This window comes from Galeopterus variegatus, unplaced genomic scaffold (genome assembly GCF_000696425.1).
Source record: "Galeopterus variegatus unplaced genomic scaffold, G_variegatus-3.0.2 Scaffold2705, whole genome shotgun sequence".
Classification (NCBI taxonomy): domain Eukaryota; kingdom Metazoa; phylum Chordata; class Mammalia; order Dermoptera; family Cynocephalidae; genus Galeopterus; species Galeopterus variegatus.
The window spans coordinates 69,854-88,804 of NW_007728816.1; the positions used below are offsets into that span (position 1 = coordinate 69,854).

The 18,951-nt window shown below is 34.7% G+C and overlaps 1 long non-coding RNA gene across 1 annotated transcript in view; it reads left to right on the forward strand.

Annotated features, from left to right (window-relative positions):
• Positions 1–2,335: 2,335 nt before the first annotated feature.
• LOC103598663 overlaps positions 2,336–18,951 on the forward strand; it is a 98,047-nt gene continuing 81,431 nt past the window's right edge. The window contains exon 1 of the long non-coding RNA XR_551216.1: positions 2,336–2,418. This is a non-coding gene — a long non-coding RNA (uncharacterized LOC103598663). The remainder of the gene's footprint in view (positions 2,419–18,951) is intronic.

Sequence of the window (18,951 nt, forward strand, 5' to 3'; positions counted from 1 at the left end):
CAAATGGTTTTAAAAATATATATCTATAAGATAATACAAATGGTACAAAATGCCAACAACTGATGAAGGGTAGACGAATTTCCATCATACATTATTTCAACTTTTCTGTGTCATTGAAACTTTTCACCCAAAAAATAAATATAGAAAAGCTGGGGTAGGAAGTGGAGAGAGTGTAAAGCTAAACAAGAGAGAGAGAGATTGAGAGAATCAAAATATTTCTCTCCAGTACACCTCTTAATAGAGATTACTGAAAGATGTTTTAGCAAGAAACGAGAACAAGGAAAACGTGGAATCTGGTAAAAGGAAATTCAGTACAGAGAGTGGTTGGTGAAAGGGGTCTTGGGAAATCCTCTCTGCCTTCAGGCCTAGAAATCCATCATTCTAGACCAGAGTGCAATGATATGGTTCTTGGAAAGGTAGTTCCATGTAACACAAAAGGAAGTGGCGGATTATCTGACATTTTTGAGTATTTGTAAATATTATTTCTACTTTAATATGACTTGGGAAAATTGAGGACAAATAATTCTAAATAGGTAGAAAACAAAAACAAATAATAAAATGAATTAGCTATTAAGAGAAATAAAAAGGTGTGTGAGGATAAAAATAGGGTTGTATTAGTTGATTTGGATCATTAGTAAATAATAATTATGTATTATAATGTAGACGTTGACTAACAAAAAAATGATGAAACTATATTAGAAAGCTAGGTATAGAGAGAAAAATACATCTATTATAGATGAATCTATAATAGAACTAAATCTTAACAACCTGAATGGCCAGTCAATACAAAATGACTAAAATTCATAAATTCAGCAACTTAACTTAATTATATTACTTAATAAAACAAAAAATAAATACTAAAATAATAGATGCAAAGACAGAGAACTAGAGGTTTCAGAAGAACAAGACAAGGAGTTGCTAGTCTTTAGACATAAACCCTTTACTACTATTTTTAAATAATTTGCATGTGATCCTTTTATAAATAGTAAAATTAACTTTAGAATATTTTAAAAATTTTTAATTCAATAAGAATTAGAGTGTTCAAAGATCAAATGGATAAACTATCCCATATTACAGCATAAAAATATGAATTGCATGTGATCCTTTTATAAATAGTAAAATTAACTTTAGAATATTTAAAAATTTTTTAATTCAATAGGAATTAGAGTGTTCAAAGATCAAATGGATAAACTATCCCATATTACAGCATAAAAATATGAAATGGAAATTGTAAATGAAAAAATAGAAGAAATGAAAGTCAGACTCAGAAAACCTCATATGTAAAATAAAAGCCTTATATAAAGGGTAAGTGAGAAGAAAAGAAAAAATAAATAAAAATTTTAAAACTTTCTTAAATTGATTAAAAAATTAGTGTTCAGGTTAAACCGTCTCAAAAGTCTTACTCAAGATTAGTGTGGAAACTTTCACATATAGATGTTTTCTGTTTAAATTGCTGAACCAGATAAAAAGAGAAATGTATAAACCTCCAGACTGAAACAAAGTTATGAATTGGGAGGATGGAGTGGAAGGGCTGCATTCCTGGCAAAGAGAGGCACCAGCAAAGATCCAGAGGCAGAAAAGCTAAAGATTCTTCCAGAAGTACTGTGTAATTCAGATGGATGGCTAGGATTTAAAGTCAATGATCACAAAGAGAAATTCAACTAAACCACTCACAGAGTGATTGATAACTGGAGTGTATAATTGCTACCTTGCTTGCACATTCTTCCATGACAAATCTACATCAGCTTTGTTACATAATTTAGTCAGGCAATCAAATTCACCACACAACATCATTTTATTTATGAGACTTAAAAACAGTATTATGTGCAACAAAATAAAAAGTCTTTATTTCCTTCACTCCTTCCCTCCCTTTCTTCCTCCCTTCTCTCCTTTCTTTCTTTTATTTATTTTTTGTAGTAACAACTTCATCTTTTTACTGAAGGTTGACCACAATTTAAGGACCCCATACTTTATCATTTCTATCTTAATTATGATTACTATTATTAAAAGAAAAAACTCCCAGTAGGGTTGTAACAAAAGAAAAAAATATTTTGAATGTTTAAAATTGTCTTTATTTAGTATCAGTCAAAATTATAAATAAACCCTAGAGTAGGTATTGCTACTTCAATGATATTCTGAGTTTAATAAGCATTATTCCCTGATCCATGAAATCTTATTCAAGGTTATATGGGAATTACTAAAATACGATGTATGGTCACTAACCAAACATAAAAACTAAACAGGGGTCACATTGTGTAAAATCTTATTAACGAAAAAGAGATCAAAGTTAATCAAATTGATCACTAATAGGTCTTTCTACCATTTTCTGTTTCAGGGGTATGATGATGGCTACGGGGGTGAATATGATGACCAGACCTATGAGGCTTATGATAACACCTATGCGACCCAGACTCAAAGGTAAGCCATTTGCCATTCTAAAGCACACGTCTCAGGATTGTCTCTAATCCTGCTATTTTGTTCCTGGAATCTAAATATCAGTTATATGAGAATGTCTAGCACTAGTTTTTCTTCATTACCTTTCTGAATTATTAAATTAGTTACTAGACTGTGAGAAGTAAAATATAATCTTGCTGTTGCAAACATTAAATAGTACTGTGTTATTTTGAGACCGGGTGATTGTTATAACCAATCAACTCATTAAACAAGCTTATATTTACCTAAATACTGTTATTTTTAGAATTATTTTAGCGAACTTGAAATTATAAGGCACTTGTTCAATGTGGCTTTTTTCCTTAAAATGTAATTTTCATTTGTAAAACAGAAGATGAGGAAAAGTTATTGGTACTTTGTAAAGAGGAAAAATTTTAAAACAACTTATAGAATCAAAAATTCCATAATTTTTAAGGATCTCTTAATGATTGTTGAATATATCTCTTCAGATTGACTCCAAATTTGTTATATCAATGATTTTTTACTTTTTTAAAGCTAGATTTATTGAGGTGTTATTTACATATAATAAATTGTACCCATTTAGGGTTCAATTGTATGAGTTTGGCAAATGCAAACAACTATGTAACCACCACAAAAATTAAGATCTAGAGCACTTTCAGCACCCCAAAATGTTTCTTCATAGTCCCTTGTAATTAACTTCTCCCACATCCCCAAGCCCTGGAAACTGTAATCTATTTTTTGTCACTACAGTTTTGCATTTTCTACAATATCATATAAGTAGAAGTCTTTGGAATCTGGCTTATTTACTTAGCATAATGCAGTCAATATTTATTCATGACATATCAGTATTTTGTTACTTTTTATTACTGTGCAGTGTTTCAGTGCATGGACATATCAGTTTGTTTCTTCACCACTGGAAAGACGTTTGGGTTGCTTCTATTTTGGGGCAATTATGAGTAAAACTGGTATACTACAAATGCATTTTTAGAAAAATTAATCACCTGAGTACTTTTTTATTGTTGTTGTTATGAATATTCATGAGATACCCAATTAGCCCCAACCACCCTCCCCCTTCCTCTCCCCCTTTCCCACCCACTCCACTTTGTAGCCCAAAGAATGTTCTTTCCCTCTGCAAGACCAACGCAACACTGTGGACTCTCTTTCCTTCTGTCTTTCTCTCTTAGCTCCCACATATGAACGAGTACATGAGGTGTTTATCCCTCTGTGCTTTGCTTATTTCACTCAACATAAGTTTCTCCAGGCTCATCCGTATTGTTGCAAATGGAAGAATTTCATTCTTTTTTATGGCTCAGTAGTATTCCACGGTGTACATATACCACAATTTCCTTATCCATTCATCCATCGATGGACATTTAGGTTGGTTCCATGTCTTGACTATTGTAAACAGAGCTGTGATGAACATGGGAGTGCAAGTATCCCTTTGACATGATGATTTCCGTTCCTCTGGGAATATACCCAGAAGAGAGATTGCTGGATCGTATGGAAGATCTATCTGTAGTCATTTGAGAAAACTCCATACTGTTTTCCATAGTGGTTGTACTGATTTACAGTCCCACCAACAGTGTAGGAACGTTCCCTTCTCTCCACACCCTCGCCAGCATTTGTTATTCACCATCTTTTTGATTATAGCCAGTCTAACTGGAGTGAGGTTTTAATTTGCATTTCCCTGACGACTACTGATGTTGAGCATTTTTTCATGTACCTTTTGGCCATTTGTATGTCTTCCTTTGAAAAATGTCTATTCAGCTCCTTTGCCCATTTTTTAATTGGGTTATTTGTTTTTTTACTGTATGATTGCTTGAGTTCCTTGTATATTATGGATATTAATCTCTTGTCAGATTCATAGTTAGCAAAAATTTTCTCCCACTCTGTAGGTTGTTGTTTCACTCTCTTGACTGTTTGCTGTGCAGAAACTTTTCAGTTTGATATAGTCCCATTTGTTTATATTTTCTTTTGCTGCTTGTTCTTTTGGACTCATATTCATAAAGTATTTTTCTGGAAAACATTACAAATTTCAAAGGAAAATACAAGGGATCCATATGACAGTTAAATTATTCTCTCCTCTATGTGATTGACAAGTGCCAATAGAACTAATTGTGGCAAAATCATTACAGCATTGATCATTTATTGACCAACTGTATTGGCACCCAAGGAGACTAATGTCTCCTTTAGGACTTATTAATATTGAGAGATGGAGATGTCAAAGAAAGAAACAACTTTAAAGTCATTATAAAGTGGAAGAAATCTATATGTACTGCAGAAGTTTGAATTTTCCATGGCCTGATGGATAGCAGATTGAAAGGGGTGAAGGGAAATTCTATTTAGAGAGAATACAGTGGACAATTAAGAAAAGGATAGATATGAACTTATACCTTTAAAACTAAGTATGACTTAAAATATCACTATGAAATAACCATATTCAACATTGAGTAATTGGTTAATTTGTGTAGGTCAAATAGATCATGAGCCAAGAGTAGTATCTTTATTGTCCCTATTGCATATTGGAACACAGCAGTTATTTGGGATGTGGACTAGTTTTGCATCACATCACAGACAACAGACAGAGTATTGCATACAAACTGGCTACATATTCAGAACATCTGGTAATATTTTCAATCAAGTTGTTAGTTCACGATTACACAGTAATGCATAAAAATAGTGATAATAAAGTTCTATAACTTGTTTCAAAAACTCTTTGGTAGAACTATAATTACTGTACACTACAAATACACCTAGAATAGGCTAAAATAATTTCTTGATGTAGCTACGTAGAACTACATTTAGATCATAGAGATTTTGGAATAATTTTCTGAAAATGAGGGACTCTCTGTGTCTTTCTTTTGGCGATATTTAAAAGGGTTTAACTGACCCTAAGAGACAAGGAAAAATAAAAATATAGATTTAGGATAATTTATCCTTAAATAGTTGAAAAGTGAATACTAGGATTACTGAACACACATATGTATAAAAAGTGATGGCAATATAGAATAATTTTGGGAAAAAAATTTTACTTTGTTCTATAAAATATATTTTACGTGTAAAAACACATTGTCTATGCACTTCTGCTGCCTTCTCTTTCCTTTCCTACTCACTTAATTTTCTATGGATAAATTCTTCCCATTGTTTTAGGCCCAGCTCCAAAGCTAACTCTTCCAAAAGGTCTTTTCTTTATTTGGGAATAATCTGTTTCTATCCTGAATTGCAATAGCACCACAGCTTTATTTTTTTTTTAACTTTTCTATGACACTTTCTTTCTCTGCCTTATGTTGGGATTATTTCTGTACATGTCCGTTATCATACTTACTACTTGCCCAGATTCCTTTTCTGATATACCCTCATGTTCCTTACCACACCAGAGATTGGGTCTTTCGAGTGGTACGTGCTGAAAAGATGATCACTGCATATGTGAGTTTCAGGCCCAATATGCTCTACACTATGGGGATACAAAATATTTCTCAAAAAATATATAAAACTTAGAATTATGTGTATCCTATTTACTGACAAAATATGTGTTTCTCGGATAATTTAGTGCTAAAACCAAAAAGGATAAAGAAAACAGGTCATGGAATTTGTTGCAGTGATACTAATGTTCTATATTACAATAATTATAAAACGTCTATTTTAGTCAAAATCATATCCTCAATACTAGTGTATTGTCCCTCAGATTAGAGGTTCTCAGTAAATATTTGTTAAATACTTGTAAAGGGATGAAAAAATTTTAATATGCATTAATAAATGAACTATTACTTCAGAAAATTCTGAGGAAGAATTCTTAAAATATAAAACCAATTTATAATAGATATGGATAAACACTAGAACGATTATTAGATAATGTATTATCTCTTTTCCTTTAGATTATTTCTATTGGCCCTACTGTACCAGCAGAAGGTAAAAGTAACAGTTCAGTTAAATAAGCACTTATTTAAGTGATTGTGTGTGCCAGATAGTATACTAACCATAGTGACAATACTTATTTTTTAAATTTTTTACTATATTTTAATATTTGCTTTTAACAGTTTGTTTGAGGAATCACTCACAAGCTGTATAAATATATGATAATAAATGTAAGTCAGACAGTTAAAGGGTAATCAAGTATTAGGAATTAGGAGTGAAAGAAAATTCACTTTCTATAATAATCAGTCAAGAATAGTCTTTTTTTCAAGTGATAGCTCTTTAGTTGGATTTTGAAATGTAAGATTTGGATTGCTGAAGAGAAATGTTTTCTAAAGAAGTAAAATAAAGGGAAATGTATGAGCACTATTTACAGACAGTATGAATATTATTTTGGCATTGTTGCAGTCAAAATCAGAAGAAATACTCCCATTTGCAACAACATGGATGAACCTGGAGAAACTTATGTTGAGTGAAACAAGCAAAGCACAGAGGGATAAATACTGCATGGGCTCACTCATATATGGAAGCTAAGTGAGAAAAGAAGGAAGGAAAGAAAGACCACAGTAGTGCGGTGATCTAACAGAGGGAGGGAACATTCCTAGGGCTGCAAAGCGGAGGAGGGGAGGGGAGGGTGTTTGGGTGATAATTGGGTGGGGAAACAGGGTACAAAAGCAATTTCTGGTAATTTGTATCTATGAATATTCGTAATAAAAATATAAATAAATGGGAAAAAAAGAAACCCTGGTTTAGAATCTTGGAGATAAAACAATACAATATGTGTGACTTAGCAGAACTGAGATAAAAGACAAAAATCAGTAGAGAAAATGGGCTTTAATTGACTAGTTAGCACAGAAGAATACAGAATTTGTGGAAATTATAAAGTAGAATCTGGCAGGTGCCTAAATGGAATAATTATATCGTTCTCAATAGAGATCCCAGGGGAAGTTCACAAGGTAACAATCCCTCGAAGGTTCACCTGAAGTTCAGAAGCTTTAACAACTTTAATTAATCCCCAGTTATCTTGTAAGGTATCGTTCATTCTGGAATATTTCGAATGGATCAGAAAAGGTACTACACTAAAGATTCCTCAGAAAACAGCTTGACTAACTGGCATATTAATGACTGGCAAAAATGACAAAGCTATGAGGGGTCTCTGACCATCTTTTTCTCTTGCTCTGTGTCTATGAGGAGAAAAAGTAAAGAAATAAATTGATGAGTTCATTAGCAAGCTTCAAATTGAAGCGGTAGTATCGCAGTTTCCCGGGGAACACACTTGAAGTCTTTGGCTTAAGACAAGTTACATCCTGTGATTAACACTTTTAACTGGACCAAAAATTTAAATTCTGTTCATACTCTAATACGCTATTTTTTATATACTCCTCAAAAAACATTAACATTTTCAGAGATCCACCTTCTGAAGATATGAAAATTTTGCCAAGATTTCCTAATGCCTAAATCTTATACCAAACCAAATCATAGATGTAGGAAAAAATTCACCAGGTTTTGCCAGGATTTCCCAATGCCCAAATTTTACCAAACCAAACCATAGATGTAGGAAAAAAAGGAACTTTCATTCACATAGATACAAATGGTAATACTGAAAATGAAAGTCAAAAGACCAGTTCTCATCTTTGATTCTAACTAACTTAATTTGCATATGAGATGTTAAGAATTTATAATTTTCCGGTGTAAATTTTTAACTGTAGATTGGTATAATAGACAAAATATCAAAATAGAAGTCTTTGCTTTCCTTGAAGCATGAATGAGGTGAGAAACTCGCACAACCTAGGAAAAGAAGCCTCCCCTCTGTGGATTATGAAGGAATGTGCTAGGAGAGCAAAGGTCTGTCCCCCTCTGAAACATAAGGCAGTAGTTGCCAAAGCTTTCTAGAATGAAGATCTTTTTTGACTACCTGTAACTTAAATTAGGGTAATTTGGGGAGAGGTTTAGCAAGGAAACTATTTTCAGTGGTAGAGTAACACAAGGCTCTATTCAGTCTCCTGGGACTACTATCCCTGGGATGAAAGGGAGACAGAGAAAGCTGTAGGAGAGGCATCTTAACAGGAGCTGAGACCTCTGATTCAGATGGCAGCCATAGCCACCCCATGAGGAGGGAGCTCAAGACTTAATACCCCAACTCCATTTTCCTCCCTACTTCCAGTCTCCTACCATTGCTCCCATTGGGTGCACCCATTAGGAAGCAGAGGACAAGAGACCCAATAGACAGCACTGTCAGTAGTCATCCCCCTCGGCTGAGGGGAGAGTGTACATGGGAAAGCAAATGAAAGAGACCTAGCACCACATCCACCATTTTTATCAAGCTTTAACAACTACTAAATGTACATATTAGTGTTAGTTGCTTAAAGACATAACACATGAAATTGTTATAGGAACAGTAATGCTTTTAAATAAATTTGCATTTTATTTGTGAAAAAGCATCTGTATATTAAAAGAAAAAAGTCAGAATAGACAGTGAATACAAATATACATTTGGTGGACGAATGAGTGCTCAGACCCCCTTGCACAACTTCTTAGCTTCTCAAGGGTCAGAGCCCATAGGATGGGGATGTCTGCTTTGTCATTTGAAGGCTGCTAGGAACTAATGGTTCAGGATAGGTAATGGTAGTTTTGTGCTAGATGCTATGCTGAGTATTTTGGGGCAATTTATCTCATTTAATCCTTGCAACACCACACGAGGCAGGGACCATTTTTCCCCATTTCATGTAGAGAAAAACCGAATCTTAGAAATTAAATATGCATTTGATATAAGAATGTAGGAAGTTAACTGCATGCTTTTTGAAAAGCTCTGACCAAAGGACAATTAGCAAGAAAAAAATGAAATTATTTAACTATTATTGTTAGGCTATAAGTTTAATGTGAGCCTTTGCATTTGATACTAAGACTCTATGGAAACCCTTCTAATGAAAACTTAAGTGTGAGGCACTGCAGTTACCCAGTAATTTAATAAAAGTTATTGTATTAAGTTTGTAACAGCTTGTCCTATTCATCTAAGTGGAACTATTCACTATAAAGTGACTCACTCTCATTTTGTAATTTAATTCTTTTATGTCTTGATACTATAGCCAATGATGTGATTGAATTTACAGATTATTGTATTTGAAGTTGTTGGGTTATTTTACGTGCCTGTAATCCTGCCAACTGGGCCAATTGTTGAGCTAGGTCTGGGTCTGGAGCTCACAGACCCCTCAAGCCTATTCCAGGCTGGGTCACCAGACCCCTCACATGTCAGTCTGGGTCACCAGACCCCTCATATGCAGGTCTATGAGCTAGGTAACCAGCAAACATGTCCTCAGAAACTGTAGGTCAGAGAACATGGCCGCACGGAGTGGATGCCCGAGGCAGTCAATGCCAGCCAAGGTTGCAGCACTGTGTATGAACACTAACTGCACCCCCCCACACGCAATTTGCTTACAAAGAATGCACTGTACCACCCCCAACTGGACAGGCAGGTGAGGGGGCCTGATTAAATTATTCTATTTTCCCAACAGCAGAAACTGTAGGTCAGAGAACATGGCCACACGGAGTGGATGCCCGAGGCAGTCAATGCCAGCCAAGGTTGCAGCACTGCGTATGAACACTAACTGCACCCCCCCACACGCAATTTGCTTACAAAGAATGCACTGCACCACCCCCAACTGGACAGGCAGGTGAGGGGGCCTGATTAAATTATTCTATTTTCCCAACAGAGGTATTTTCCCACAGTTATTCTACAAGTTAGTTGTATTTTCATGACATTTACAGACCTCTTCATGCACATGCATAAACAGTACATTTGATATTGTTAGTATTTACCTGTACAGAAGGAGAATCTACTTCTTGATATACACTATTTTTTTTTTTAGTAGTTGTTTGATGTGTTAATTGTAGGCACTTAGGATAATTGCTATTAGTTTTAGGAAGGGAATAATATGTTTCTTCAAATTATTCATTATGTATTCATTGTAATTGATTTTTTATTAATTTAAAGTTAATTTTTATAAATAAACTACTTGCCAAAGTAGTAAATTTGTATTTAGAAATATACCATGAAAGTACTCTTTATTAAATTCTAATAAGAGGAGTTAGAAAAATCATTTTTCTAGTCATATGAATGATGAGTCTCCCAAGAGAACATAAGGAAGTGTCCCAGTTAGTAACTGAAACTTCTTCATAATTTATTGAGATCAGAACATGTCCGTTTTCAGTCATTTCTCCTCACCAGGTTACTTTAGTACTGCAGACTCCTCTTGGCAGAAAACAAGAAGGTATTGGGCAAACCATGCACAATCAGAGCTTCAGAAATGGGAAACGTTAGATCTTAAATTCTCAAAAAACCTGATGTTTTGCAAAAAGCCCAGCATTAAGTCTAGATAACCTAAGTTAAAAATTCTGGCCTCAATGGTTGGCGAGGAGAAGACTGTCTCCACCAGACAAAACAAAACAAAACAGAACATTTTGCATATAGGTAATTTGCAAAAAGCCCAGCATTAAGTCTAGATAACCTAAGTTAAAAATTCTGGCCTCAATGGTAGGTGAGGAGAAGACTGTCTCCACCAGACAAAACAAAACAAAACAGAACATTTTGCATATAGGTAAATAACATGATTAAGGGGTCAGGGATCTTCATGAATGTGTACGATTGACAAGGTATAAAATAAGGAGTGATGAGACTGTGGCAAACTGGAAAGTCTGTGCCCTATCTAAAAACAACTACCTTTCAACCATCGTTAGGATATTGTAGTCATGTACTCTATGCAAAGAAAAGGTCCCAGTGGTGCTAGTCCTTTTTTTTTTTTTTTTTTCCTCTGAAGAAAAGCTGGACATCTAGGTTTTCCAGTTACTATTTCTGAATAAGAAACCATGCCAAAATTTAGTGGTACAAAACAACCATTTTTATTATGTTCATGGATTTTCTGCATGAGGAATTTTAACAAGGCATAATGGGACTGGCTTGTTTCTACTCTTATATTTGGGGCCTAAGCTAGGAAGGCTGAAAAGCAGGAGGTAACTCAAAGATTGGGGGCTGGGATCATCTGGAGATTCTTCTCTATGATGATATCCAGCTGCTGATACTGGCTATCAGCAGTTACCTGAATTGGGGCTGTTGTTTGAAATGCTCATGTAGTCTTTTCCATGTTGCTTAGGCTTCTTCACAACATGGTAGCTCAGGGCACCAGAAATGAGAATCCCGAAGAACAAAAGAGAAGCTGCATTACCTTTTATGACTTAGCCTCTATTAGTTACAAGCAAGTCACAAGTTCAGCCAGATTCAAGAGAAAGGCTATTAAATCTCACCAAACAATGGAAGACAGGCAGGTTCAAGGATGGAAAGTATTGTTATGGACATTCTTGGGAAATATAATCTGCTGCATCAGTTTTTCAGTGCAATATCCTGATTTTTAAATGCTGGCAACTAATTTAAAGAAATTAAACACTTTGGCAATTAAACCAAATATACCTATAAATAGTCGTGGCCATTATTTTCTAAATTCTGCTCTACACAAAGTAATTAGGATAGAGAAGTCAGTATGCAAAAAATGTTCCAATGCACAGTAACTAGGAGTCCTTCAAAAACGCTATTTGAGGATACTACACGGTCTGTGAAGGATGTCCTAAAATCCGGGGGACTATTTCTAAACAATTAGAGAAGAAGATAGACATTAAAATAAACACATAGCATGTGATAAGTACTTGTACTACGCCAGAAGGATGTTAGAGGATATGAAAGAATATGGGAGGCTATATAAGAGGAGGGTTAAGAGAAAATACCAGAAGGCTCCACAGAAGAGCTGATGTCAAGCTGAGATTTGACTGGTAAGTAAGACTTAGCCAGGCAAGGGCATCATCACATGCAAAGACAAAGAAACGAGAATATAATTCATTATAAAGAACCACGTGTCCTTCAGGAAAATCAGATTATAAAATATTTGGGAGTAGTAGAGCATTTAGCTACAGTGATAGGAAGGAAACAGGAAAATCTGGATACAGCACTCATAAATAAGAAAAAATGGTATTTGGATAGAGTTTGAGGTTCTCATCAAACCTAGAAGTTGGTAAAACCAAATTCATCTTTGGAGAAGATTACAATCATTTTTATTTTCTGTACCAGGCAAATTTGGTCATCAGAGCTCAAGATTTTCAGTAGTTGCTTTTCCATCTGTTTTCTGAGTAATCTTTCTGTGCTTTCATTGCTTAACTTTTTTTAGTTTTTTAGTCAATTTGCATGTTAAAAACTAAAAACCTTCAGGTCTTGCTATTTTGCCATTGCACACTGGTAAAGAGAGAAGGGAGATATTTTTCTTCTGACAACATGGTCAAGACAGAAAAGATGGGCCTTTGTGATCTTTAAATCATAGAGTTGGAAAAACAAAAACAAGACTCACTTTAGATCCTGTGAGCACCTTAGAAAAGGGAATAGAATTTACCTGAGATGAACGTGAGACAGAGTCAAAAGAAGATATAGGTATTATTTATTTTTCATAATTAAAATTCTCTTTATAATATCCTCAACATCATCTTTAGTTGTCTCATTAAATTAATGTTTATTAAGGGCTTGCTATTTGCTAGGTGCTGGAAATTGAATGGTGAGCAAATATGGTACATTAAAGTACAGGTTCACAATCTTATACTTGCAATTCTGTGGACCAGATGTTTCATATTAAGAATTGTCTGGATTTTAGAAAGGCAAAAAACATGCATAAACTGTATATCTCATATCACCCCCAGTGGCATCTGGGCCAAAAATACATATCAGCACTATTGTATTAAGGAAGACACACATAGCTATAAATAGCTTCTTATCACTTTAGGTCAGAATTTTTTTGCCTAATTATTTCAGGCACTCGATTTAAGAAAAAGAACTTTTGGTTTCAGAGCTTTGGATTTGGAATTTGAGGACAAATGTGGACTTGTATGATGTAACATTCAGGAAGATTAAAATATAGGAGCTTCATGAAAGAGACCAAAGAGAAACTTGAAGGGCTAGGCAAAGAACACGAGCATTTCCAAAGGTAGTAAGTTTTTAATAATGATGAGAGCCACAGCACTGAGCCTTTGAATGTGCCAGATGCCTCTATTAGCTACTTTATAAACATTATCTAATGAGGTAGATAGTTTATTCTCATGTTACGGATAAAAAAAACCCCCTAGGATTCAGAATGTTTACCACACCCAGGACTTTGAACTGATTTCCATCCAATTCCAAAGAGTGGGCTCTTTGTAGTAATATTTGCTTCCCAAATACTTCATTCCATTTTGTAACACCTCAGCTTGTTAGAAAACTCTTAAACTGAAGTAACATCTACTTCCCTGTAATCTCCATTTGTATGCATTAGTCTTTAATCTGCCCTGTGAAGCTACACATAAATCTAACTGGTTTTTTTCTTCTACATATTAGCCTTTCTTAAAGAAGATAATATCCCTCTCTCAATATAAATTCAGTATGTGATAGAGCATCCTTGGCTACAATTCTTCACCTCTCCTTGTGTTCACACCCTTTTATGTGTGATTTTTCAGTCCCTCTCAAAAACAGAGGTATGTTTTTCTGACAACTCACTGTCATATATCTTGCTTTGTCTAATATAATAATAAACCTAGGCTTTAGAAGGTGTGTGTGTTTCCCACTTGCCTTCTTGCCGTTGCAGTGAAAAGAGCTTCCCCAGGTAGCGGCTCTCCCTTAGTCTGAGCTCCAGAATGAACACATGTGGAGCCCAAACCTCAGGGAGGATGAAGCCCAGCTCCGTCCATAGCTTGGAACAGAGCCCACAGCAAGCCTGGCCTAGATCAGCCAACCTCCAGCCAAACCAAAAACACAAGAGCTAAGTAATTGCTTATTCTTGTATGATGCCGATCTTTTGTGGTTGTTTTTTTATGCCCCATAATTGTACCAGTAACAAACTGGTATCAGGGCAAATACCCACATAGACATGGTTTTCTTCAGCTTTTCTTAGTATCTCATGGTTTCCATTTCACCAAGTTCCCTAGTTATTCTTTTCTAAAACATTCCAGTTGTCCATGTGTCTGTCTTAAGGTTTGGCAAAGTGATCTTGAGATACATCAGATGAGAGTTGACTGGCACAAAGAAATGACACTATTACATTCTGTGCTTCTTGCTTCAAAGCCCTTCAACATGATCTAACTGTGTGGTTTTCTTAAGTGGCTATGTCACATTACTGGGTTTATTGAACTTGTTTTCAACTGAAAACCTAGGTTCTCTCTAAATGAACTGCTGTCAAGCCAGTTCTAACACCATCCTACATCTTTGCAATTGATTTTTTTAACCTAGACACAGAAATGTACGTTTATCTCTGTGACATTCCACCTTGTTGTTTAGGCCTTTTATTGTTGGTTTTCAGCTATCTTTTAAAATACTAATTCTTAAAACATTCTAGGTATACTTTCTAGCACATCTTATATTTATTTATTTATTCAAGTACTTTTCAAGAAGATTTTGAGGACAAGAAAGTACCAAGTACAAAGTTCAGTAGCATCTTTTAAATTGACATTGACCACTAATTAATATTCCATGAGAACAGTTGTAAACATAGCCACAAATCTATATGGCTGTACTGTCAGGCAGCTTACAAATTATTCCCTTAGAAATTATGTAGTATTTTAAAAGTGCTCATTCATTTATTCAGCAAACATTCACTAAATGTCACTATTCTGGACCTATATATACAGAAACAAATAAGACATAGCCTGGAATATGATTTATTCATAGTTTTTTACAAAGTATAATCCTGGTCTTCTACATCAGAAACCCTACAAATGAAATTTGAGTTCCTGCTGAGACCAATTGAATCAGAATCTGAAGAATGGGGCTCAGGAATCTGCATTTTTAGCACAGCATATTTGTGATGCTTATGCACACTGGATATTGAGAACATTGTGCTAGGGAAAGAGACAGAGTTTTTTAAAATAAAAAGTTCTGGTACAATGAGAGCTGTTCTACATGAAGATGTGAGCAAGGTCTTACAGAAGGCAGTGGGAAGGGGTGGCACCTTACTTGGAAGGCTGAGTGAATCCTTAATAAGAAGCTGACCATTGAGCTGAATCCCAGGGGGATGATGAATATCATCCTAGGTGCTGAAGTAGAGGAAGTTCCAGCTAGACAAATATTACCACGGTCAAGGGCATGGGGTCATGAAAGGACTCGTGTCTTTGGGAGACACTACACCTTATCTGGGTGTAGGGTTTGTTAAGAGGGGAGTGATAGGGAAGAGACTGGGTAGGTGATTAGAACACAGGAAATGGACTTGTGCTCTCTGCTAGGGAAATATTACTCATAGTTGGAGGCATAGAGAAAAGGGAGACATAAAAATACATAATTACAGTTCAGTTCCAAGCATGCCATAGTGGTGGTGCACAGAGACAACTAGCTGGAATTCTCATTTCCTTTCTCTTCACAGTAATTCAGCATTACTACTAATGTTTAATAGTAAGCAGGCTTCATGATGCTCCTAATCATAAAACTGTTAAAGCCTCACCTGACTTAAGTTACACTCCAAGAATCTCTGGATGAATGTGGTCTTCCACACACAAGGAAACATTTTTTCAAAATGAAATCATTGTTATCCATTCATATATTCTTTCCCCAGACTCTCATATTTATTTACACTTCCAAAGTCTGGTGCATGAAAATAAACCTTTAATAAGAAACAAGTGGTTGTGGAACATTATGCAACACAGGTGAGATTCCATTTGTGATTTGAATGGGGAAGAATATAAATCACTATTAACACATAGCCATAGTGCAGCTTGCACCAGTAAATTCCATCTTAAAATCAACTGATTAAAGCATTGAAATAATTAGAAATTACAGCACTGAAATCCTGCTGATACTAATGGATGATGACTTAGCCAAAGAAATATGTGTATACAGTTAGAATTGAGTTCATTTCAAACAAGGGTTCAATAGTTTCTGTGTCTTTGCACCAAAGGCATGTTACTGTTCATTTAATAATGTCATGTACTACTGAGCCTAATTAATCAGACCATTGAAGGTCTTATTTATAGAAAATAATTGCTATGTTCTAATGATAATTCCACACAATAAAACAGAAGATTAATGTTTTTGTTATAAAACCGCTCACCCCTCATTTATGTAATAAGGGGTCAAAGTAAGCAAAAAATACAAGCTAAATTGAAAATAAATGATTAAAGACTGTAAAAGGAGACTGTTTTGATAAATGTATGCATAGTGTTAAATCCAGAAAACAAAAGCATATATAAACATATTTCTCCCTCGTTTGAGGCATGAGTTTGTCCTCTCAAAATATCCATTTTCTATAAAGGAGATCATTGCAAAGCTGATCATAATTCTACACTAGATGCCTTAATAGATCATCTGTCTTGATCCTTAATCTATGAGCAGAACAAATATGTCACTTCCCTCATGAATAATCGGTCTATATTTCATCCTGTGAACATTAACTACCATCAAGTAAAAATTAAGAGAGCATGTGTGGTTATTTCATGTTTTAGAATATTTCAAGAAGATGAAACCTCTCTCAGCACTACAACCTTTATGAATATGAAAAAGAGGAGCCTTATGTCTCTGCCTTCATTTAGTGGATGATCACCTATTATTTATAGTTATTGTGCACTTGATAGGCACTAGGCACTTATCATGGGGCTATCACAGGTTATTTCATTAATATTTTAGATAAATATTATTGCTGACCATATTAAAAGTGAGGAAACTGAAGTTCAGAGAGATTGAATTTGTCCAAAATGACACACTCATTAAAACAGAAAATAGCAGCTCTCAATTTTAAGTTCAAATACCTTTTTTTCTGTGTTCTGTATGTCATTTTTAGAAAAAATACTGATTTTCCTCCCGATGGATCAGAGAATGGAGACCTCACTATCCTCCACCCTTGTGATTAGGGACTTTTCTTGACTCACAATGAGTTTCCTTTGAGTGGGAAATATATGCCTATGACTTTCTCAAAACAAACTGGCCAGAAAAACACTGCAGGAGGTTACTGTGTTACCTATCTACCTACCTGTTAATATACCTACATGAGTATCTATGTTTAATGTATTTAATTTACTAGTTAATTTTGAAAGATACAGGTTTATGTTCTATTTATACACAAACATGGCTGCTCTATAGCAAAATGCTTTCCTTGCAACACTATTGGCTGAATGCAATGAATAAATAAATAGTACAATAATAAAATTTCAAAACCATTTAAAAACTATTATGCAATCTTGCTAGAATTTCAAAAATACATTAGAAATATAGTATCTAAAGCATCAGTCTTTTCCATGTTAGAGCTCTGTGAAAACTGCTAATATTCACACTTGGAGAAGGGTATTTGCATTTTGGTTGAAAAGTATACATGCAAAAATACAGTATATTTTCTTCAACATTTTTGAGCCACAAAATGATTAATTTTTCAAGTTTTCAATAAAAATTGAGACTTTCATTCTTTAAAATCTATTTCAATTATTTATACACTTAAAATATCTAAAATAAAACTTTTACAGACTTTTAGGTTTTGGAATGGTTTATTTTCATACCATGTTTTTATTTACTAGCAATGTGAATATAATGATTGTAAATTCTTTAAAAAGCAAATGATATGTAAACACTAATTTCTGATATCAGAAAGTTTAACTTGTATATTTTAATTCTTGGTTGTCCTCAGAATTCCTTTTATATTGATCGATTGATTGAATGTACATATTCATGGGGACAGAGCGTACCATCAGCACTTGATGATCAGATCAATACTATAAGCATGCCATTACCACAAATTGCAATTATTCCCCATGTCCCCCACCCAACCTCTCCTCAACACTCCTCCCCCTCTCTCCCTAGGTCTGTTCTCTCCCTCAGCAAGTCCAGCCCACCACTGTGGTCTTTCTTTCCTTTCTTCTTTCTCTTTTAACTCCCACTTATGAGTGAGGAAATGTAATATTTTTCCTTTTGTACCTGGATTATTTCACTTAACATAATTTTCTCCAAGCTTATCCATGTTGCTACAGATAGCAGAATTTCATTTGTTTTGATAGCTGAGTAAGTATGCCATAGTGTATATATATATATACCACATTTTCCTTATTCAGTCATCCATTGGTGGACATTTAGGTTGGTTCCATATCCTGGCTATTGTAAATAGAGCTGCGATGAACAGGGAAATACATGTATCTCTTCAACATGATGATTTCCATTCCTTTGGGTATATACAAGAAATGGAATTGCTAAATCATATGATAGATCTATGTGTAGTTGTCTGAAAAACTTCCATATCATTTTCCATAGTAGCTGTACTAATTTACAGTCCCACCAACACTGCAGAAGAGTTTTACTTTTTCCATATACTTGTCAGCATTTGTTATTCTCAGTCTTTTTGATTATAGCCAGTCTAACAGGGGTGAGATGATATCTCAGTGTGCTTTTAATTTGCATTTCTGAAATGATTAATGATGTTGAACAGTTTTTCATGTACCTGCTGGCCATTTGTATGTCTTCCTTCATCAAAAAATGTCTGTTTAGCTCCTTTGCCCATTTATTGGGGTACTTCATTTTTTACTGTGTCGTTGTGAGTTCCTTGTATATTCTGGATATTAATCCCTTGTCAGATGTATAGTTTTCAAATATTTTCTCCCATT